The 24,946-nt window shown below is 43.8% G+C and overlaps 1 protein-coding gene across 1 annotated transcript in view; it reads right to left on the minus strand.

Moving 5' to 3' along the window:
- LOC142906380 (anoctamin-5-like) overlaps positions 1–24,946 on the minus strand; it is a gene marked incomplete at its 5' end in the record, with an annotated part of 145,602 nt that overhangs the window by 8,078 nt on the left and 112,578 nt on the right. The window lies entirely within an intron of this gene.

Raw genomic sequence — 24,946 nt, forward strand, 5'->3', positions numbered from 1 at the left:
TGCAAGCTAAGCTTGAGTCAGTCTCTCTCATTAAGGCCACATGGCCACACAGCGTCTCTTAGTTCTTGCAAGCTAAGCTGGAGTCAGTCTCTCATTAAGGCCACATGGTCACACTGTGTCTCTTAGTTCTTGCAAGCTAAGCTGGAGTCAGTCTCTCTCATTAAGGCCACATGGCCACACTGTGTCTCTTAGTTCTTGCAAGCTAAGCTGGAGTTAGTGTCTCTCATTAAGGCCACATGGCCACACTGTGTCTCTTAGTTCTTGCAAGCTAAGCTGGAGTTAGTGTCTCTCATTAAGGCCACATGGCCACACTGTGTCTCTTAGTTCTTGCAAGCTAAGCTGGAGTCAGGCTCTCTCATTAAGGCCACATGGCCACACTGTGTCTCTTAGTTCTTGCAAGCTAAGCTGGAGTTAGTGTCTCTCATTAAGGCCACATGGCCACAGTGTGTCTCTTAGTTCTTGCAAGCTAAGGTGGAGTCAGTCTCTCTCATTAAGGCCACATGGCCACACAGTGTCTCTTAGTTCTTGCAAGCTAAGCTGGAGTCAGTCTCTCTCATTAAGGCCACATGGCCACACTGTGTCTCTTAGTTCTTGCAAGCTAAGCTGGAGTGAGTCTCTCTCATTAAGGCCACATGGCCACACTGTGTCTCTTAGTTCTTGCAAGCTAAGCTTGAGTCAGTCTCTCTCATTAAGTCCACATGGCCACACAGCGTCTCTTAGTTCTTGCAAGCTAAGCTGGAGTCAGTCTCTCATTAAGGCCACATGGTCACACTGTGTCTCTTAGTTCTTGCAAGCTAAGCTGGAGTCAGTCTCTCTCATTAAGGCCACATGGCCACACTGTGTCTCTTAGTTCTTGCAAGCTAAGCTGGAGTTAGTGTCTCTCATTAAGGCCACATGGCCACACTGTGTCTCTTAGTTCTTGCAAGCTAAGCTGGAGTTAGTGTCTCTCATTAAGGCCACATGGCCACACTGTGTCTCTTAGTTCTTGCAAGCTAAGCTGGAGTCAGTCTCTCTCATTAAGGCCACATGGCCACACTGTGTCTCTTAGTTCTTGCAAGCTAAGCTGGAGTCATTCTCTTTTCGACATGTGTCCCACCAAATTCTGTAATAATAATGTTCCAGTTTCTCTATATGTTTTAAAATTTAGATTTAAATAAATCTACATTTAAAAATCCACAAATCTGGCTGCCTCCTGATGACGCTGGTTGTAATTACTGGCGAAACGTCGTACTCAGATTGTTAATGTTGTGGCTTTGCTCTCTAACACACAACCGGTGTGCTGTACTAGTAACGAATTGGCATGTTCTGTTTAAGTGACAAACCTTACTAATTGGCTGCGTCGGGTGGTGGTGGGTTTACCGACATTTTTATATTTACGTGATCTTACCTAAAAAACTTGTATTATGTAAAAATACATTTATTTTCCTCCTTTCTTTTTGGACAGTTTCAAATCTCTAACGTCTTTCAAATTGTTCTGATGTACAGTGCTTCATTTCAAATTACTGTCATGTTTGCAACGGGTTGTTTAAAATATATTTAAATGGTGTAGATTCATGTTTAAACTCGATTCGAATCTGCATTCATCATTTTCTTCTTAAGCAGTCCGTAAGCATAATTGGTACATTGATGCATGACCCATTTGATTATGGTTTGTTGATCTTAATTTATCAATTAAAATGTTATTGAGTGTGCCAAATCCTAAAGAGTGGCGTTTGAGTCGACCTTATTTTATATTAACATCTGAAACGCCTGTGCACATGAATGTAATCCAGTTACACACTCTCCTACTTGTTCATCAACTCTCTTCGTGGTGTAGATTTGATGGCTTGTATAGCAACCATAAACAAACACAACAAGTCCGGGTGACTCATGATCCATGATTCACGATGCCAGTGGGCCAGGTTTCACTCTCAACTCTCTACCTGTGTGGCATGAATAAAACGCACCTGTAAATTTGACCTGAAATGATTGCACAACAATTGCCCCGCCTTCATGCGATGTTTATCCTCCACTGTTTATCTGGCTTTGACCTGAATTAAATAAAAGTGCGGCTCTGCAACTGCTGTAGAGTCACATTGGAATAAACGCATTTTACAATATGAACAGTGCATTGAAAACGCGTACTATTTTATGTATCGTTTAACAAGTGTGTTCACAAATCCACACTGAGAAACACGATGATTGACAGAGGGGAGTAAATTATGTTTTCGATAGTGTATTTAAATAGAGCTACTGTAGGTAAGTAGTTTTCAGTTTTAAAGGCATAGTTTAACAAGACAACACTTGCCACCATCCTTCAAACCCATTGGTGAAAAAGAGCAAAGTTTATGTTTACATTATAATATGTTTACATTATATATAATATAATATTTACATTATATAATATATAATGTAATGTTTACATTATATATAATATAATGTTTATATATAATATATGTAATATAATGTTTATATGTAATATAATGTTTACATTATATATAATATAATGTTTATATATAATATGGTTACATTATATATAATATATAATATAATGTTTACATTATATATGACATAACATAAATATTATATAATATATATATATAATGTTTACATTATAATATAATGTTTATGCGTGAGCCGCCATAAGGTTCATATGAATGGTTACCTAATAACTTTTGAAACACGGTAATCGCTGTGAAGTGCAGTTTCCAATTCTTATTGTTCACTCAATCTCTCTGACCTTTCTATGCAATATGAAGAAGGATCATTGCCCGAAACATCGCTTATCGGATTATTTTCCTTTTTCAAGGTCCCAGTGCTACTGATGCATGAATTTATTTGGTATTTGAAATGATACGAAGGCTCAGCAAGTGATTCCTTGCAGACATAAACAGAAGCGATACGCGCCACCCCAGCCACCCATGTCGCGAATCAATCGATTATCGCGATTGAGGGCTCGTGAATAAATTCTAGATTCAACGCCTTGTTTTAAAACGTGAACACAGCCGGCTCTAGTGACTGGAGTGGGTGGGTGTTGGACAATGTGAAACAATGACACGCAACGTATACAAATCTAAAACATAAATTCTTACGCACGCGAACCGGTGTGCATATCGCGATCTTCAGGATGAATGATCACGTCCGAATCAATGCGTCGTCGTTGCTCCCCTAGCATGCGCTCTGCGTGACCCACTCGTGTTGTTGTTGTTGTTTGCGGCAGAGTTTAGGACCTTCGTGGCCAAGAGCCGCAGCTCCCGAGGCAAAGGAGTGATGGCATGCTTCAAGGTGCCGGACTTGCTGAAGCATCTCATGGAACGATACGGGGCTCCGGATATTCACGATCTGGGCATCCGTATCACCAGCATACCTCTGGGCATTTCCGTACGTGCCGTGCCTGCGTGTACGAGCGTGTGTGTGTGTGTGTACGTGTGTATGCATTGCGTCGCTTGTTGACTGCGAATTGTATTATTATTATTGGATGCCTCAAGTTATACTCTTTGGTTCTTTCGGTAAAGTCACGTAGGTATAAAATAAAATAAATCACGACGTTTCGGGCGCAACACAAGCGTCCGTCATCAGGTGAGAAAGCCTTGGTGTGCTGCTGAGGCAGAAGGTTTTAAATGGTTTGAAATGTGTGTAGCCCATGGGTCATAAAGAAGTGGCCAGGGCTAGTGATGTTAACGTGAGAAATTAGCGTGTTACTGTAAGGTAGGAATGCGGCCTCCTCGATTTTACGTGACTTTACCGAAAGAACCAAAGAGTCTGGATTCCTGCAGTCGCGAAAGCTTCAAATCAAGATTGCCTCAAGTATGTATTGTTGTTGCCCTTGAGGGGGTTTACTTTCGGAATTAAATGCGTTCTGGAATTGCTGACACACAGCCACAACGTACGTGTCGCTGTGTTCACACCTGAGAGTGACACTGCATCAGCCTTTTACCAATATTCCCCCTCCCCTGCATTTGCCTTACACGGCCACAATGCTGAGCTATCCTCAGTTGCTCAGGCACACAAGTTTCACACCTGTCTCCCTGTCAAGTGAATGTGCTGTATCCTTTTGTCATGCAGTCTGAGACAGACTTCCAACACGACTTCAGTTTTGTGGGTGCAGTGCTGTGACAAGAGCACTGAAGTAACTGCTCGTGTAAGTACATCATGTTAATATATATCGTATTGAAGGCTGAGGCCTATTTTACTGTACCGCTCCTTACAGAAATCTTCTTTCCCGAGTGGTTGTGCATTTGTCGCTTGTTTCAGAGGTTCGCGATTCGATCCCAGGAGTCGCCCTAGTTAATATTGCGGGTGTATTATCCAAAACTGCATTTCTATATGCTTCACAAATAATGTAAAAAAAATCCCGTGTTGTTATTAATGAATGAGGAGGACATGTGTGCCGGCATCAGAATCAAAATGTGCAAATCTAAACAAGTACTCAGAAATGACTGCATTGGGTAAAACCACAAGTATATATGTTGAACTTCTTTCGCACTGTACGTAGCCAACTGTGCTAATCGGAGGTGTGGAGGGCACAAACTGAACACAAAAAGCAGTTCTAAAGAAATTGTTTTCAATCTAGATTTAAAAGTGCATAGCTCCAATGGCTTCCTAATATCGGAAGTAAGAGTAATTACCGTGCGAGAAAATTCATGGATCTGCTTATATTTGTCAAAATTTTCCATATATTTGTCCTCGGGATTTATTTAATGAGTTATAATCGCCATACGTTTCAAGTCTGTGGATACTTCCACCAGTATCAAAATACTTGCTCTACCACTGAATTAACTCTCCTCTATAATATTTAGGGCCATCGCTTTCACAAAATTCAGTCACACGTTGAGACAAAAGTAAGGGGGGGCATTGAAATCGGTCGGACATCTATGCATGTGTCACCCTCTATTTGTCCCAACAGAGTGATATGGCTGCACGTGGTTTGGGTCCTTTGTTGTTTCCACCGACAGTGTGTGCAGGACTTCCTGGGGCAGATGAAAGGGGACACGCTGGCCCGGAAGCTGTTTCAGTTGGCCCTGTGCTGTGGCTCCCTCGAGACTCCTCGCGACCTCGTGGTCAAGGAGAAACCGGCCGCGTTTCTCGGCAACATCAGCACTCCCGACACGAGACCGCCGCTTCTTCCGGGGAGTAAGGAGACAAATTTTCATATACAGTAGACTCTCGATTATCCGCGCTAATGACGTGGAGGATGGCTGCGGATGATAAAAAATGTCGGATGATCCAAAGATATCTATTTTCTGCGGCTCTCTATGCCATAAACTAACGATCAACCGTTTAACACGTAGGCTTTCGCGACCAATATTATTCATAATAAAGGTTTTTGGGTTAGATCGCGGCTTTACCATTCTGGCGAATTGCTTGATGATGCTGGATGTATTTACCAGCGAAACGTCGTACTCAAACTGTAAATGTGGATTAACTCTTCAACACACCGGTGGGCTGAAGTAGTGAATTATTTGTCTTTTGTCAACGTGACACTTTTTTTGCTGATTGGCCGTGTCGGGTGGTGGAGGGTTACGACACATTTATAAATAAACGCGATCTAACCCAAAAAACCTTTATTATGAATAACGATCAACCGATCGATGCACGTGGTCGGTGATAAAACTTTCCTGTTCCCGAGCAGAAGACTCGGCCCTTTAAGTGGATAGCAGAGCCACGCCAATCACCATCAATCAAACTCCACCCACTGTTGTAAAGATATGCAACTACTGTACTGTCGAGGTGATCACGTAGATTTCGGATTCATGGGCGCACATATTTGCTCGATATAAGCACGTGACTTGTAACAAACATTTCCAAGAATTACAATGTATAACTATTTTTCGATTATTAATTTGGGCCTAAGGGGAAATCCATGAGATATTAATAAGTAAAAATCTCACGTGCGTGGTTAATCCGCAAATCAGATAAACCGCACACGGATAATCAAGAGTCTACTGGATTGCACGTGCGCTGAATTGTCGTAGCTTCTCTAAACACCTTATTTCACATCTCGTCTCGATTATTACTAATGCATTAGTAAGAGTTTGGCATATCACGACGCATCAGTGTGTCAGATTTACGTCGAGATGGCCCGGGTGGCTGAGAGAGATTATTAGCGTTGAGCTGGAAACGCTGAGATCCTGGGTTCGAATCTGGGTAACCACCTGTGATTAAACTTGCTTTTGTCAAGTGCAGCCAGTTGATGGTCTCAGCTCGGTCATTAATGACTGTCAAAAAAACCCAAAACATACTAAATAAATGGCTATGCACTTAATATCTGTTCAGCAGAGTGGGTGGGAATGTGCTTCCCTTTACTCTGTGGCCTAGAGGTCACTAGAAGCAATGTCAGAGGTAGCTTTGTGATGTTCTCTTCTGCGGGCCATTCTCCAATAGGACGGGTTCCGCTGCTCTGTGAGAGATCCGAGTGGATACTCCGTCTCATGACACGATATCGAAAGCACAATCTGAATAAAATGTAGTTTCTTATATTGTACATAAGGGATCAGACCACGGAGGACCTTCAGAATGCTGAGTGTGAACTTGAAATTGATTCTGGACTGGTTCGGGGGATAGTTGAACAATTGGAATATTGGGGCGATATCGTCTTGCATACGGGTGTGAGTGAGAAGTCTGCCAGCGTTTTTTTGAGTCCATAATCGAGATTTTTGGGTTAGATCACGTAAATATGCACTCAATAAAACGCGTAAATATGCACTATTTATTCGACCTAATCCAAAAATCTCTATTGCGGGTAATATTGGTCGCGAAGGCCTTCGCCTAGTTATTTCAATGCTAAATTCTCCTGTTTGATTTGTACTAGGTGCATCAGTGAATGTATATGCTCTGACTTTAACATAGCTCTTTCTGTGACCAGTCACAAGCTAATCACTCAGCTATTTAAATGCTAAATTTGTATGCTAATTCCTTTGTCAAGGGGTTCCTTTGCGGATGTGTATACTTTAACTTAGCTATTTCAATGCTAAATTCTATGCTAATTCCTTTGTCAAGGGGTGCCTTTGCGGATGTGTATGCTTTAACTTTAACATAGCCTTTTCTGTGACCAGTCACAAGCTAATCACTCAGCCATTTCAGTGCTAAATTATATGCTAATTCCTTTGTCAAGGGGTGCCTCTGCGGATGTGTATGCTTTAACTTAGCTATTTCAATGCTAAATTCTATGCTAATTCCTTTATCAAGGGGTGCCTTTGCGGATGTGTATGCTTTAACTTTAACATAGCCTTTTCTGTGACCAGTCATAAGCTAATCACTCAGCCATTTCAATGCTAAATTATATGCTAATTCCTTTGTCAAGGCGCTTTGTTTCTTCTCACACAGCTTAAAGGTCGTGATCTCAGCATGGCTTTCTCACTCCAGCGCTGTCCTCCAGACAGTCTCGTCCCCTTCACCTGATGAAGACCGCTTGTGTTGTGGCCGAAACGTCGTGAGAATATTATTGTGTTATTTTATTTGATCAATTTATTATTTCATTCTCATTCTACGTGACTTTACCGAGAGAACCAAAGAAGATGAATCCTTGCAGTCACGAAAGCTTTAAATCGAAACTCATTAATTGGCCGATAACATCTTTATATAAAGAGGACCACAGAGCATGGGCAGGAGTGGTGGGGGGGGATTTGTTGCCAGCTGCTCACCATTTGACTGCCGCCTTTCCTCGTCTGTAGTTCCTCGCGCCAAAGTGAAGGAATTCTGTGTGCCAGTTACAATTATCACTTGAACGTAACTTGATGTTTCAATGTAAACAGCCACTGAGATTTAATACTGAAAATCTTTATTTATCACATACAGTGAAACAATGTTGTTAGTAGGCTTGTTTCCCTGGGAAAGCCTCACTGAGTCTCAAGACTCTTTTTTCAGGAGGGGCCTGCCAACTTTTCGCAGGAGTAATTTGGATGTTTGGCTAGTACCAGTTACATTGTATGTTGTTGTTGTTTTGCCATGGGAGTAAACCCATACAGAGAAAGGGACCAGAATGAGGAAAGCGAAGCCAGGCAGTCCTTAAGAAGATGTCATGCATGGGCGTGACCACTGCACCACCCTGCCGCCCAAACAAAAGTAATTTAAATAATGTACAATACTGGCAAATAAACCCTATTAGTATCAACCGAATTTCTAGACAATCTAGCACGTGTATAGCTGCATCGGTGTTTCTAAAAGTCGTGTTCAAATTGCTTATTAATAATATCATAAAGAACAGGTTTCCCACCTCTGGTTTCATTTGACTTACCGGTTGTCCTCATTATGTGTATCACAGGTAATATGGCAAGGAAAATATTACGCAGCACGAGTTGTAGGATAAGGGCAATTATGGTGACACACGTGACCCCCTCTACACCAAGAAACAGCTAAGATTCATATTCTTGGTTCTTTTGGGAAAGTCACGTCGAAGGGAAACAATAAAATAATACAAATATAAAACAATAAAATTCTCACGACCTTTTGACTGCAACACAAGCAATCATCATCAGGTGTGAAAACCACAACAAGAAAATTTGAAAGAACCAAGAAGATGAATCTCTGCAGTCACGAAAGCTTTAAATCAAAATTTAACAGCTGAGAGTCAATGCTGGGATGTTGTGCGATTGGTGCAAGCGACCCATCATTGTGTTTTGATGTTGAGCTGTTAAAATTGCACTGTTGTGGGGTGAGGTCAAAGCCGATGACTGCTTCCAGCGGTGTCAAGATCAGCATTTTGAAGAGGCTCGCGGAGGATGATACTGGGCACTGGGGTGCAGTCTCCCTCCATGAACAACAGAGGGCAGAGGAGCGACGCTCACAACAACAATTGGCGGAGCACAAGGCGTATAAAACACAAAGTTGGAAGAAAGTTTATCTCGGGGAGTTAACCCACAACACCTGGGTCTGTCCCGCGTGTTCACACGATAACGCGTTTTCACTACAACGCGTTTTCTTTACTTTAGGGAACGCTTCTCGCACAACGCGGAACGCGCTCCGTCACAACGCGCTTTCTGAGCGGACTACTTTCTTGAGCAGTGAAATTAATTAAAATCTTTTGCTCTGCCATTTGATTTTAAATTACGACTCTTCAAAGAGCTTTGGTTGTAGTAAGCAATATTTGTTTAAACGACCTGTATTCTCTTACAACATGTTTTATATTCCTAGGCATTAAATGTGTACTAAAGATGCAGACTAATTGTAAATCTAATGGGACCACTTTAATCGATGTCCTTTAATATATGTAGGCGTGGTAAGGTTTCGAGACGCACTCGGCGATGCGTGAAACGCAGTCCGTGTCCTTCCTCGTCCATTTGTCTTCATTCCAACGTCAACTTTGTTCTGCTGGTCTCTCTCATTAAGGCAACATGGCCACACTGTGTCTCTTAGTTCTTGCAAGCTAAGCTGGAGTCGGTCTCTCTCATTAAGGCCACATGGCCACACTGTGTCTCTTAGTTCTTGCAAGCTAAGCTGGAGTAAGTCTCTCTCATTAAGGCCACATGGCAACACTGTGTCCCTTAGTTCTTGCAAGCTAAGCTGGAGTGAGTCTCATTAAGGCCACATGGCCACACTGTGTCTCTTAGTTCTTGCAAGCTAAGCTGGAGTCAGTCTCTCTCATTAAGGCCACATGGCCACACAGTGTCTCTTAGTTCTTGCAAGCTAAGCTGGAGTCAGTCTCTCTCATTAAGGCCACATGGCTACACTGTGTCTCTTAGTTCTTGCAAGCTAGCTGGAGTGAGTCTCTCTCATTAAGGCCACATGGCCACAGTGTGTCTCTTAGTTCTTGCAAGCTAAGCTGGAGTCAGTCTCTCTCATTAAGGCCACATGACCACACTGTGTCTCTTAGTTCTTGCAAGCTAAGCTGGAGTCAGTCTCATTAAGCCACATGGCCACACTGTGTCTCTTATTTCTTGCAAGCTAAGCTGGAGTGAGTCTCTCTCATTAAGGCCACATGACCACACTGTGTCTCTTAGTTCTTGCAAGCTAAGCTGGAGTGAGTCTCATTAAGGCCACATGGCCACACTGTGTCTCTTAGTTCTTGCAAGCCAAGCTGGAGTCAGTCTCTCTCATTAAGGCCACATGGCCACACTGTGTCTTTTAGTTCTTGCAAGCTAAGCTGGAGTCAAGTCTCTTTCATTAAGGCCACATGGCCACACTGTGTCTCTTAGTTCTTGCAAGCTAAGCTGGAGTGAGTCTCATTAAGGCCACATGGCCACACTCTGTCTCTTAGTTCTTGCAAGCTAAGCTGGAGTCAGTCTCTCTCAATAAGGGCATATGGCCACACTGTGTCTCTTAGTTTTTGCAAGCTAAGCTGCAGTCAGTCTCATTAAGGCCACATGGCCACACTGTGTCTCTTAGTTCTTGCAAGCTAAGCTGGAGTCAGTCTCTCTCATTAAGGCCACATGGCCACACTGTGTCTCTTAGTTCTTGCAGGCTAAGCTGGAGTCATTCTCTTTTCGACATATGTCCCACCAAATTCTGTAATAATAATGTTCCAGTTTCTCTATATGTTTTAAATATAGATTTAAATAAATCTACATTTAAAAATCCACAAATCTGGCTGCCTCCTGATGACGCTGGTTGTAATTACTGGCGAAACGTCGTACTCAGATTGTTAATGTTGTGGCTTTGCTCTCTAACACACAACCGGTGTGCTGTACTAGTAACGAATTGGCATGTTCTGTTTAAGTGACAAACCTTACTAATTGGCTGCGTCGGGTGGTGGTGGGTTTACCGACATTTTTATATTTACGTGATCTTACCTAAAAAACTTGTATTATGTAAAAATACATTTATTTTCCTCCTTTCTTTTTGGACAGTTTCAAATCTCTAACGTCTTTCAAATTGTTCTGATGTACAGTGCTTCATTTCAAATTACTGTCATGTTTGCAACGGGTTGTTTAAAATATATTTAAATGGTGTAGATTCATGTTTAAACTCGATTCGAATCTGCATTCATCATTTTCTTCTTAAGCAATCCGTAACCACAATTGGTACATCGATGCATGACCCATTTGATTATTGTTTGTTGATCTTAATTTATCAATTAAAATGTTATTGAGTGTGCCAAATCCTAAAGAGTGGCGTTTGAGTCGACCTTATTTTATATTCACGTCTGAAACGCACACTCTCCTACTTGTTCATCAACTCTCTTCGTGGTGTAGATTTGATGGCTTGTATAGCAACCATAAACAAACACAACAAGTCCGGGTGACTCATGATCCATGATTCACGATGCCAGTGGGCCAGGTTTCACTCTCAACTCTCTACCTGTGTGGCATGAATAAAACGCACCTGTAAATTTGACCTGAAATGATTGCACAACAATTGCCCCGCCTTCATGCGATGTTTATCCTCCACTGTTTATCTGGCTTTGACCTGAATTATATAAAAGTGCGGCTCTGCAACTGCTGTAGAGTCACATTGGAATAAACGCATTTTACAATATGAACAGTGCATTGAAAACGCGTACTATTTTATGTATCGTTTAACAAGTGTGTTCACAAATCCACACTGAGAAACACGATGATTGACAGAGGGGAGTAAATTATGTTTTCGATAGTGTATTTAAATAGAGCTACTGTAGGTAAGTAGTTTTCAGTTTTAAAGGCATAGTTTAACAAGACAACACTTGCCACCATCCTTCAAACCCATTGGTGAAAAAGAGCAAAGTTTATGTTTACATTATAATATAATGTTTACATTATAATATATATAATATGTTTACATTATATAATATATAATATGTTTATATATTATATATAATATAATGTTTACATTATAATATAATGTTTATGCGAGAACCGGGGACTTATGGGACCCCGGGGTCCCGCCATAAGGTTCATATGAATGGTTACCTAATAACTTTTGAAACACGGTAATCGCTGTGAAGTGCAGTTTCCAATTCTTATTGTTCACTCAATCTCTCTGGCCTTTCTATGCAATATGAAGAAGGGTCATTGCCCGAAACGTCGCTTATCGGATTTTTTTTCCTTTTTCAAGGCCCCAGTCCTACTGATGCATGAATTTGTTTGGTATTTGAAATGATACGAAGTCTCAGCAAGTGATTCCTTGCAGACATAAACAGAAGCGATACGCGCCACCCCAGCCACCCATGTCGCGAATCAATCGATTATCGCGATTGAGGGCTCGTGAATAAATTCTAGATTCAATGCCTTGTTTTAAAACGTGAACACAGCCGGCTCTAGTGACTGGAGTGGGTGGGTGTTGGACAATGTGAAACAATGATACGCAACGTATACAAATCTAAAACATAAATTCTTACGCACGCGATCCGTGTGCATATCGCGATCTTCAGGATGAATGATCACGTCCGAATCAATGCGTCGTCGTTGCTCCCCTAGCATGCGCTCTGCGTAACCCGCTCGTGTTGTTGTTGTTGTTTGCGGCAGAGTTTAGGACCTTCGTGGCCAAGAGCCGCAGCTCCCGAGGCAAAGGAGTGATGGCACGCTTCAAGGTGCCGGACTTGCTGAAGCATCTCATGGAACGATACGGGGCTCCGGATATTCACGATCTGGGCATCCGTATCACCAGCATACCTCTGGGCATTTCCGTACGTGCCGTGCCTGCGTGTATGAGCGTGTGTGTGTGTACGTGTGTATGCATTGCGTCGCTTGTTGACTGCGAATTGTATTATTATTGGATGCCTCAAGTTAAACTCTTTGGTTCTTTCGGTAAAGTCATGTAGGTATAAAATAAAATAAATCACGACGTTTCGGGTGCGACACAAGCGTCCGTCATCAGGTGGGAAAGCCTTGGTGTGCTGCTGTGGCAGACTGTTTTAAATGGTTTGAAATGTGTGTAGCCCATGGGTCATAAAGAAGTGGCCAGGGCTAGTGATGTTAACGTGAGAAATTAGCGTGTAACTGTAAGGTATTAAAGCGGCCTCCTCGATTTTACGTGACTTTACCGAAAGAACCAAAGAGTCTGGATTCCTGCAGTGGCGAAAGCTTCAAATCAAGATTGCCTCAAGTATGTATTGTTGTTGCCCTTGAGGGGGTTTACTTTCGGAATTAAATGCGTTCTGGAATTGCTGACACACAGCCACAACGTACGTGTCACTGTGTTCACACCTGAGAGTGACACTGCATCAGCCTTTTACCAATATTCCCCCGCCCCTGCGTTTGCCTTACACGGCCACAATGCTGAGCTATCTTCAGTTGCTCAGGCACACAAGTTTCACACCTGTCTCCCTGTCAAGTGAATGTGGTGTATCCTTTTGTCATGCAGTCTGAGACAGACTTCCAACACGACTTCAGTTTTGTGGGTGCAGTGCTGCAACAAGAGCACTGAAGTAAAATGCACTGAAGTGCATTTGTCGCTTGTTTCAGAGGTTCGCGATTCGATCCCAGGAGTCGCCCTAGTTAATATTGCGGGTGTATTATCCAAAACTGCATTTCTATATGCTTCACAAATAATGTAAAAAAAATCCCGTGTTGTTATTAATGAATGAGGAGGACATGTGTGCCGGCGTCAGAATCAAAATTTGCAAATCTAAACAAGTACTCAGAAATGACTGGATTGGGTAAAACCACATGTATATATGTTGAACTTCTTTCGCACTGTACGTAGCCAACTGTGCTAATCGGAGGTGTGGAGGGCAACAAACTGAACACAAAAAGCAGTTCTAAAGAAATTGTTTTCAATCTAGATTTAAAAGTGCATAGCTCCAATGGCTTCCTAATATCGGAAGTAAGAGTAATTACCGTGCGAGAAAATTCATGGATCTGCTTATATTTGTCAAAATTTTCCATAATACATTTGTCCTCGGGAATTATTTAATGAGTGATAATCGCCATACGTTTCAAGTCTGTAGATACTTCCACCAGTATCAAAAGACTTGCTCTACCACTGAATTAACTCTCCTCTATAATATTTAGGCCCATCGCTTTCACAAAATTCAGTCACACGTTGAGACAAAAGTAAGGGGGGGCATTGAAATTGGTCGGACATCGATGCATGTATCACCCTCTATTTGTCCCAACAGAGTGATATGGCTGCACGTGGTTTGGGTCCTTTGTTGTTTCCACCGACAGTGTGTGCAGGACTTCCTGGGGCAGGTGAAAGGGGACACGCTGGCCCGGAAGCTGTTTCAGTTGGCCCTGTGCTGTGGCTCCCTCGAGACTCCTCGCGACCTCGTGGTCAAGGAGAAACCGGCCGCGTTTCTCGGCAACATCAGCACTCCCGACACCAGACCGCCGCTTCTTCCGGGGAGTAAGGAGACAAATTTTCACATACAGTAGACTCTCGATTATCCGCGCTAATGACGTGGAGGATGGCTGCGGATGATAAAAAATGTCGGATGATCCAAAGATATCTATATTCTGCGGATCTCTATGCCACAAACTAACGATCAACCGATTGATGCACGTGGTCGGTGATAAAACTTTCCTGCTCCCGAGCAGAAGACTCGGCCCTCTAAGTGGATAGCAGAGCCACGCCAATCACCATCAATCAAACTCCACCCACTGTTGTAAAGATATGCAACTACTGTACTGTCGAGGTGATCACGTAGATTTCGGATTCATGGGCGCACATATTTGCTCGATATAAGCACGTGACTTGTAACAAACATTTCCAAGAATTACAATGTATAACTATTTTTAGATTATTAATTTGGGCCTAAGGGAAAATCCATGAGTTATTAATAAGTAAAAATCTCATGTGCGTGGTTAATCCGCAAATCAGATAAACCGCACACGGATAATCAAGAGTCTACTGGATTGCACGCGCGCTGAATTGTCGTAGCTTCTCTAAACACCTTATTTCACATCTCGTCTCGATTATTACTAATGCATTAGTAAGAGTTTGGCATATCACGACGCATCAGTTTGTCAAATTTACGTCGAGATGGCCCGGGTGGCTGAGAGAGATTATTAGCGTTGAGCTGGAAACGCTGAGATCCTGGGTTCGAATCTGGGTAACCACCTGTGATTAAACTTGCTTTTGTCAAGTGCAGCCAGTTGATGGTCTCAGCTCGGTCATTAATGACTGTCAAAAAAACCCAAAACATACTAAATAAATGGCTATGCACTTAATATCTGTTCAACAGAGTGGGTGGGAATGTGCTTCCCTTTACTCTGTGGCCTAGAGGTCACTAGAAGCAATGTCAGAGGTAGCTTTGTGATGTTTTCTTCTGCGGGCCATTCTCCAATAGGACGGGTTCCGCTGCTCTGTGAGAGATCCGAGTGGATACTCCGTCTCATGACACGATATCGAAAGCACAATCTGAATAAAATGTAGTTTCTTATATTGTACATAAGGGATCAGACCACGGAGGACCTTCAGAATGCTGAGTGTGAACTTGAAATTGATTCTGGACTGGTTCGGGGGATAGTTGAACAATTGGAATATTGGGGCGATATCGTCTTGCATACGGGTGTGAGTGAGAAGTCTGCCAGCGTTTTTTGAGTCCATAATCGAGATTTTTGGGTTAGATCACGTAAATATGCACTCAATAAAACGCGTAAATATGCACTATTTATTCGACCTAATCCAAAAATCTCTATTGCGGGTAATATTGGTCGCGAAGGCCTTCGCCTAGTTATTTCAATGCTAAATTCTCCTGTTTGATTTGTACTAGGTGCATCAGTGAATGTATATGCTCTGACTTTAACATAGCTATTTCTGTGACCAGTCAGAAGCTAATCACTCAGCTATTTCAATGCTAAATTCTATGCTAATTCCTTTGTCAAGGGGTGCCTTTGCGGATGTGTATACTTTAACTTAGCTATTTCAATGCTAAATTCTATGCTAATTCCTTTGTCAAGGGGTGCCTTTGCGGATGTGTATGCTTTAACTTTAACATAGCCTTTTCTGTGACCAGTCACAAGCTAATCACTCAGCCATTTCAATGCTAAATTATATGCTAATTTCTTTGTCAAGGCGCTTTGTTTCTTCTCACACAGCTTAAAGGTCGTGATCTCAGCGTGGCTTTCTCACTCCAGCGCTGTCCTCCAGACAGTCTCGTCCCCTTCACCTGATGAAGGCCGCTTGTGTTGGAGCCGAAACGTCGTGAGAATATTATTGTGTTATTTTATTTGATCAATTTATTATTTTATTCTCATTCTACGTGACTTTACCGAGAGAACCAAAGAAGATGAATCCTTGCAGTCACGAAAGCTTTAAATCGAAACTCATTAATTGGCCGATAACATCTTTATATAAAGAGGACCACAGAGCATGGGCAGGAGTGGTGGGGGGGGATTTGTTGCCAGCTGCTCACCATTTGACTGCCGCCTTCTCTCATCTGTAGTTCCTCGCGCCAAAGTGAAGGAATACTGTGTGCCAGTTACAATTATCACTTGAACGTAACTTGATGTTTCAATTAAATCAGCCACTGAGATTTAATACTGAAAATCTTTATTTTTCACATGCAGTGAAACAATGTTGTTAGTAGGCTTGTTTCCCTGGGAAAGCCTCACTGAGTCTCAAGACTATTTTTTCAGGAGGGGCCTGACAACTTTTCGCAGGAGTAATTTGGATGTTTGGCTAGTACCAGTTACATTGTATGTTGTTGTTGTTGTTTTGCTATGGGAGTAAACCCATACAGAGAAAGGGACCAGAATGAGGAAAGCGAAGCCAGGCAGTCCTTCAGAAGATGTCATGCACGGGCGTGACCACTGCACCACTCTGCCGCCCAAAGAAATGTAATTTAAATAATGTACAATACTGGCAAATAAACCCTATTAGTATCAACCGAATTTCTAGACAATCTAGCAGGTGTATAGCTGCATCGGTGTTTCTAAAAGTCGTGTTCAAATTGCTTATTAATATCATAAAGAACAGGTTTCCCACCTCTGGTTTCATTTGAATTACCGGTTGTCCTCATTATGTGTATCACAGGTAATATGGCAAGGAAAATATTACGCAGCACGAGTTGTAGGATAAGGGCAATTATGGTGACACACGTGACCCCCTCTACACCAAAAAACAGCTAAGATTCATATTCTTGGTTCTTTTGGGAAAGTCACGTCGAAGGGGAACAATAAAATAATACAAATATAAAACAATAAAATTATCACGACCTTTTGACTGCAACACAAGCAATCATCATCAGGTGTGAAAACCACAACAAGAAAATTTGAAAGAACCAAGAATATGAATCTCTGCAGTCACTAAAGCTTTAAATCAAAATTTAACAGCTGAGAGTCAAATTTAACAGCTAGTTCTTGCAAGTTAAGCTGAAATCAGTCTGTCTCATTAAGGCCACATGGCCACACTGTGTCTCTTAGTTCTTGCAAGCTAAGCTGGAGTCAGTCTCTCTCATTAAGGCCACATGGCCACACTGTGTCTCTTAGTTCTTGCAAGCTAAGCTGGAGTCAGTCTCTCTCATTAAGGCTACATGGCCACACTGTCTCTTAGTTCTTGCAAGCTAAGCTGGAGTGAGTCTCTCATTAAGGCCACATGGCCACACTGTGTCTCTTAGTTCTTGCAAGCTAAGCTGGAGTGAGTCTCTCTCATTAAGGCCACATGGCCACACAGTGTATCTTAGTTCTTGCAAGTTAAGTTGAGTCAGTCTCTCATTAAGGCCACATGGCCACACTGTGTCTCTTAGTTCTTGCAAGCTAAGCTGGAGTCAGTCTCTCTCATTAAGGCCACATGGCCACACAGTGTCTCTTAGTTCTTGCAAGCTAAGCTGGAGTCAGTCTCTCTCATTAAGGTCACATGGTCACACTGTGTCTCTTAGTTCTTGCAAGCTAAGCTGGAGTCAGTCTCTCATTAAGGCCACATGGCCACACTGTGTCTCTTAGTTCTTGCAAGCTAAGCTGGAATCAGTCTCTCTCATTAAGGCCACATGGCCACACTGTGTCTCTTAGTTCTTGCAAGCTAAGCTGGAGTGAGTCTCTCTCATTAAGGCCACATGGCCACACTGTGTCTCTTAGTTCTTGCAAGCTAAGCTGGAGTCAGTCTCTCTCATTAAGGCTACATGGCCACACTGTCTCTTAGTTCTTGCAAGCTAAGCTGGAGTGAGTCTCTCATTAAGGCCACATGGCCACACTGTGTCTCTTAGTTCTTGCAAGCTAAGCTGGAGTGAGTCTCTCTCATTAAGGCCACATGGCCACACAGTGTCTCTTAGTTCTTGCAAGCTAAGCTGGAGTGAGTCTCTCTCATTAAGGCCACATGGCCACACTGTGTCTCTTAGTTCTTGCAAGCTAAGCTTGAGTCAGTCTCTCTCATTAAGGCCACATGGCCACACAGTGTTTCTTAGTTCTTGCAAGGTAAGCTGGAGTCAGTCTCTCTCATTAAGGTCACATGGGCACACTGTGTCTCTTAATTCTTGCAAGCTAAGCTGGAGTCAGTCTCTCTCATTAAGGCCACATGGCCACACTGTGTCGCTTAGTTCTTGCAAGTTAAGCTGGACTCAGTCTCTCTCATTAAGGCCACATGGCCACACGGTGTCTCTTAGTTCTTGCAAGCTAAGCTGGAGGCAGTCTCTCTCATTAAGGCCACATGGCCACACAGTGTCTCTTAGTTCTTGCAAGCTAAGCTGGAGTCAGTCTTTCTCATTAAGGCCACATGGCCACACTGTGTCTCTTAGTTCTTGCAAGCTAAGCTGGAGTCAGTCTCTCTCATTAAGGCTACATGGCCACACTGTCTCTTAGTTCTTGCAAGCTAAGCTGGAGTGAGTCTCTCTCATTAAGGCCACATGGCCACACTGTGTCTCTTTGTTCTTGCAAGCTAAGCTGGAGTCAGTCTCTCTCATTAAGGCTACATGGCCACACTGTCTCTTAGTTCTTGCAAGCTAAGCTGGAGTTAGTCTCTCATTAAGGCCACATGGCCACACTGTGTCTCTTAGTTCTTGCAAGCTAAGCTGGAGTGAGTCTCTCTCATTAAGGCCACATGGCCACACAGTGTCTCTTAGTTCTTGCAAGCTAAGTTGGAGTCAGTCTCTCTCATTAAGGCCACATGGCCACACTGAGTCTCTTAGTTCTTGCAAGCTAAGCTGGAGTGAGTCTCTCTCATTAAGACCACATGGCCACACAGTGTCTCTTAGTTCTTGCAAGCTAAGCTGGAGTGAGTCTCTCTCATTAAGGCCACATGGCCACACTGTGTCTCTTAGTTCTTGCAAGCTAAGCTTGAGTCAGTCTCTCTCATTAAGGCCACATGGCCACACAGTGTCTCTTAGTTCTTGCAAGCTAAGCTGGAGTCAGTCTCTCTCATTAAGGTCACATGGTCACACTGTGTCTCTTAGTTCTTGCAAGCTAAGCTGGAGTCAGTCTCTCTCATTAAGGCTACATGGCCACACTGTCTCTTAGTTCTTGCAAGCTAAGCTGGAGTGAGTCTCTCATTAAGGCCACATGGCCACACTGTGTCTCTTAGTTCTTGCAAGCTAAGCTGGAGTGTGTCTCTCTCATTAAGGCCACATGGCCACACAGTGTCTCTTAGTTCTTGCAAGCTAAGTTGGAGTCAGTCTCTCTCATTAAGGCCACATGGCCACACTGAGTCTCTTAGTTCTTGCAAGCTAAGCTGGAGTGAGTCTCTCATTAAGGCCACATGGCCACACTGTGTCTCTTAGTTCTTGCAAGCTAAGCTGGAGTGAGTCTCTCTCATTAAGGCCACATGGCCACACAGTGTCTCTTAGTTCTTGCAAGCTAAGCTGGAGTGAGTCTCTCTCATTAAGGCCACATGGCCACACTGTGTCTCTTAGTTCTTGCAAGCTAAGCTTGAGTCAGTCTCTCTCATTAAGGCCACATGGCCACACAGTGTCTCTTAGTTCTTGCAAGGTAAGCTGGAGTCAGTCTCTCTCATTAAGGTCACATGGGCACACTGTGTCTCTTAATTCTTGCAAGCTAAGCTGGAGTCAGTCTCTCTCATTAAGGCCACATGGCCACACTGTGTCGCTTAGTTCTTGCAAGTTAAGCTGGACTCAGTCTCTCTCATTAAGGCCACATGGCCACACTGTGTCTCTTAGTTCTTGCAAGCTAAGCTGGAGGCAGTCTTTCTCATTAAGGCCACATGGCCACACTGTGTCTCTTAGTTCTTGCAAGCTAAGCTGGAGTCAGTCTCTCTCATTAAGGCTACATGGCCACACTGTCTCTTAGTTCTTGCAAGCTAAGCTGGAGTGAGTCTCTCATTAAGGCCACATGGCCACACTGTGTCTCTTAGTTCTTGCAAGCTAAGCTGGAGTGAGTCTCTCTCATTAAGGCCACATGGCCACACTGTGTCTCTTAGTTCTTGCAAGCTAAGTTGGAGTCAGTCTCTCTCATTAAGGCCACATGGCCACACTGAGTCTCTTAGTTCTTGCAAGCTAAGCTGGAGTGAGTCTCTCATTAAGGCCACATGGCCACACTGTGTCTCTTAGTTCTTGCAAGCTAAGCTGGAGTGAGTCTCTCTCATTAAGGCCACATGGCCACACAGTGTCTCTTAGTTCTTGCAAGCTAAGCTGGAGTGAGTCTCTCTCATTAAGGCCACATGGCCACACTGTGTCTCTTAGTTCTTGCAAGCTAAGCTTGAGTCAGTCTCTCTCATTAAGGCCACATGGCCACACAGTGTCTCTTAGTTCTTGCAAGGTAAGCTGGAGTCAGTCTCTCTCATTAAGGTCACATGGGCACACTGTGTCTCTTAATTCTTGCAAGCTAAGCTGGAGTCAGTCTCTCTCATTAAGGCCACATGGCCACACTGTGTCGCTTAGTTCTTGCAAGTTAAGCTGGACTCAGTCTCTCTCATTAAGGCCACATGGCCACACTGTGTCTCTTAGTTCTTGCAAGCTAAGCTGGAGGCAGTCTTTCTCATTAAGGCCACATGGCCACACTGTGTCTCTTAGTTCTTGCAAGCTAAGCTGGAGTCAGTCTCTCTCATTAAGGCTACATGGCCACACTGTCTCTTAGTTCTTGCAAGCTAAGCTGGAGTGAGTCTCTCATTAAGGCCACATGGCCACACTGTGTCTCTTAGTTCTTGCAAGCTAAGCTGGAGTGAGTCTCTCTCATTAAGGCCACATGGCCACACAGTGTCTCTTAGTTCTTGCAAGCTAAGTTGGAGTCAGTCTCTCTCATTAAGGCCACATGGCCACACTGAGTCTCTTAGTTCTTGCAAGCTAAGCTGGAGTGAGTCTCTCTCATTAAGGCCACATGGCCACACAGTGTCTCTTAGTTCTTGCAAGCTAAGCTGGAGTGAGTCTCTCTCATTAAGGCCACATGGCCACACTGTGTCTCTTAGTTCTTGCAAGCTAAGCTTGAGTCAGTCTCTCTCATTAAGGCCACATGGCCACACAGTGTCTCTTAGTTCTTGCAAGCTAAGCTGGAGTCAGTCTCTCTCATTAAGGTCACATGGTCACACTGTGTCTCTTAGTTCTTGCAAGCTAAGCTGGAGTCAGTCTCTCTCATTAAGGCTACATGGCCACACTGTCTCTTAGTTCTTGCAAGCTAAGCTGGAGTGAGTCTCTCATTAAGGCCACATGGCCACACTGTGTCTCTTAGTTCTTGCAAGCTAAGCTGGAGTGAGTCTCTCTCATTAAGGCCACATGGCCACACAGTGTCTCTTAGTTCTTGCAAGCTAAGTTGGAGTCAGTCTCTCTCATTAAGGCCACATGGCCACACTGAGTCTCTTAGTTCTTGCAAGCTAAGCTGGAGTGAGTCTCTCTCATTAAGGCCACATGGCCACACAGTGTCTCTTAGTTCTTGCAAGCTGAGCTGGAGTGAGTCTCTCTCATTAAGGCCACATGGCCACACTGTGTCTCTTAGTTCTTGCAAGCTAAGCTTGAGTCAGTCTCTCTCATTAAGGCCACATGGCCACACAGTGTCTCTTTGTTCTTGCAAGCTAAGCTGGAGTCAGTCTCTCTCATTAAGGTCACATGGTCACACTGTGTCTCTTAGTTCTTGCAAGCTAAGCTGGAGTCAGTCTCTCTCATTAAGGCCACATGGCCACACTGTGTCTCTTAGTTCTTGCAAGCTAAGCTGGAATCAGTCTCTCTCATTAAGGCCACATGGCCACACTGTGTCTCTTAGTTCTTGCAAGCTAAGCTGGAGTCAGTCTCTCTCATTAAGGCCACATGGCCACACTGTGTCTCTTAGTTCTTGCAAGCTATGCTGGAGTCAGTCTCTCTCATTAAGGCTACATGGCCACACTGTCTCTTAGTTCTTGCAAGCTAAGCTGGAGTGAGTCTCTCTCATTAAGGCCACATGGCCACACTGTGTCTCTTTGTTCTTGCAAGCTAAGCTGGAGTCAGTCTCTCTCATTAAGGCTACATGGCCACACTGTCTCTTAGTTCTTGCAAGCTAAGCTGGAGTGAGTCTCTCATTAAGGCCACATGGCCACACTGTGTCTCTTAGTTCTTGCAAGCTAAGCTGGAGTGAGTCTCTCTCATTAAGGCCACATGGCCACACAGTGTCTCTTAGTTCTTGCAAGCTAAGTTGGAGTCAGTCTCTCTCATTAAGGCCACATGGCCACACTGAGTCTCTTAGTTCTTGCAAGCTAAGCTGGAGGCAGTCTTTCTCATTAAGGCCACATGGCCTCACTGTGTCTCTTAGTTCTTGCAAGCTAAGCTGGAGTCAGTCTCTCTCATTAAGGCTACATGGCCACACTGTCTCTTAGTTCTTGCAAGCTAAGCTGGAGTGAGTCTCTCATTAAGGCCACATGGCCACACTGTGTCTCTTAGTTCTTGCAAGCTAAGCTGGAGTGAGTCTCTCTCATTAAGGCCACATGGCCACACAGTGTCTCTTAGTTCTTGCAAGCTAAGTTGGAGTCAGTCTCTCTCATTAAGGCCACTTGGCCACACTGAGTCTCTTAGTTCTTGCAAGCTAAGCTGGAGTGAGTCTCTCTCATTAAGGCCACATGGCCACACAGTGTCTCTTAGTTCTTGCAAGCTAAGCTGGAGTGAGTCTCTCTCATTAAGGCCACATGGCCACACTGTGTCTCTTAGTTCTTGCAAGCTAAGCTTGAGTCAGTCTCTCTCATTAAGGCCACATGGCCACACAGTGTCTCTTAGTTCTTGCAAGCTAAGCTGGAGTCAGTCTCTCTCATTAAGGTCACATGGTCACACTGTGTCTCTTAGTTCTTGCAAGCTAAGCTGGAGTCAGTCTCTCTCATTAAGGCTACATGGCCACACTGTCTCTTAGTTCTTGCAAGCTAAGCTGGAGTGAGTCTCTCATTAAGGCCACATGGCCACACTGTGTCTCTTAGTTCTTGCAAGCTAAGCTGGAGTGAGTCTCTCTCATTAAGGCCACATGGCCACACAGTGTCTCTTAGTTCTTGCAAGCTAAGTTGGAGTCAGTCTCTCTCATTAAGGCCACATGGCCACACTGAGTCTCTTAGTTCTTGCAAGCTAAGCTGGAGTGAGTCTCTCTCATTAAGGCCACATGGCCACACAGTGTCTCTTAGTTCTTGCAAGCTGAGCTGGAGTGAGTCTCTCTCATTAAGGCCACATGGCCACACTGTGTCTCTTAGTTCTTGCAAGCTAAGCTTGAGTCAGTCTCTCTCATTAAGGCCACATGGCCACACAGTGTCTCTTTGTTCTTGCAAGCTAAGCTGGAGTCAGTCTCTCTGATTAAGGTCACATGGTCACACTGTGTCTCTTAGTTCTTGCAAGCTAAGCTGGAGTCAGTCTCTCTCATTAAGGCCACATGGCCACACTGTGTCTCTTAGTTCTTGCAAGCTAAGCTGGAATCAGTCTCTCTCATTAAGGCCACATGGCCACACTGTGTCTCTTAGTTCTTGCAAGCTAAGCTGGAGTCAGTCTCTCTCATTAAGGCCACATGGCCACACTGTGTCTCTTAGTTCTTGCAAGCTATGCTGGAGTCAGTCTCTCTCATTAAGGCTACATGGCCACACTGTCTCTTAGTTCTTGCAAGCTAAGCTGGAGTGAGTCTCTCTCATTAAGGCCACATGGCCACACTGTGTCTCTTTGTTCTTGCAAGCTAAGCTGGAGTCAGTCTCTCTCATTAAGGCTACATGGCCACACTGTCTCTTAGTTCTTGCAAGCTAAGCTGGAGTGAGTCTCTCATTAAGGCCACATGGCCACACTGTGTCTCTTAGTTCTTGCAAGCTAAGCTGGAGTGAGTCTCTCTCATTAAGGCCACATGGCCACACAGTGTCTCTTAGTTCTTGCAAGCTAAGTTGGAGTCAGTCTCTCTCATTAAGGCCACATGGCCACACTGAGTCTCTTAGTTCTTGCAAGCTAAGCTGGAGTGAGTCTCTCTCATTAAGGCCACATGGCCACACAGTGTCTCTTAGTTCTTGCAAGCTAAGCTGGAGTGAGTCTCTCTCATTAAGGCCACATGGCCACACTGTGTCTCTTAGTTCTTGCAAGCTAAGCTTGAGTCAGTCTCTCTCATTAAGGCCACATGGCCACACAGTGTCTCTTAGTTCTTGCAAGCTAAGCTGGAGTCAGTCTCTCACATTAAGGTCACATGGTCACACTGTGTCTCTTAGTTCTTGCAAGCTAAGCTGGAGTCAGTCTCTCTCATTAAGGCTACATGGCCACACTGTCTTTTAGTTCTTGCAAGCTAAGCTGGAGTGAGTCTCTCATTAAGGCCACATGGCCACACTGTGTCTCTTAGTTCTTGCAAGCTAAGCTGGAGTGAGTCTCTCTCATTAAGGCCACATGGCCACACAGTGTCTCTTAGTTCTTGCAAGCTAAGTTGGAGTCAGTCTCTCTCATTAAGGCCACATGGCCACACTGAGTCTCTTAGTTCTTGCTAGCTAAGCTGGAGTGAGTCTCTCTCATTAAGGCCACATGGCCACACAGTGTCTCTTAGTTCTTGCAAGCTGAGCTGGAGTGAGTCTCTCTCATTAAGGCCACATGGCCACACTGTGTCTCTTAGTTCTTGCAAGCTAAGCTTGAGTCAGTCTCTCTCATTAAGGCCACATGGCCACACAGTGTCTCTTTGTTCTTGCAAGCTAAGCTGGAGTCAGTCTCTCTCATTAAGGTCACATGGTCACACTGTGTCTCTTAGTTCTTGCAAGCTAAGCTGGAGTCAGTCTCTCTCATTAAGGCCACATGGCCACACTGTGTCTCTTAGTTCTTGCAAGCTAAGCTGGAATC

Source organism: Petromyzon marinus, chromosome 64 (assembly GCF_048934315.1).
Source record: "Petromyzon marinus isolate PM22_M1 ecotype Great Lakes invasive population chromosome 64, UKy_Petmar_22M1.pri1.0, whole genome shotgun sequence".
NCBI classification, from domain to species: Eukaryota; Metazoa; Chordata; class Hyperoartia; order Petromyzontiformes; family Petromyzontidae; genus Petromyzon; species Petromyzon marinus.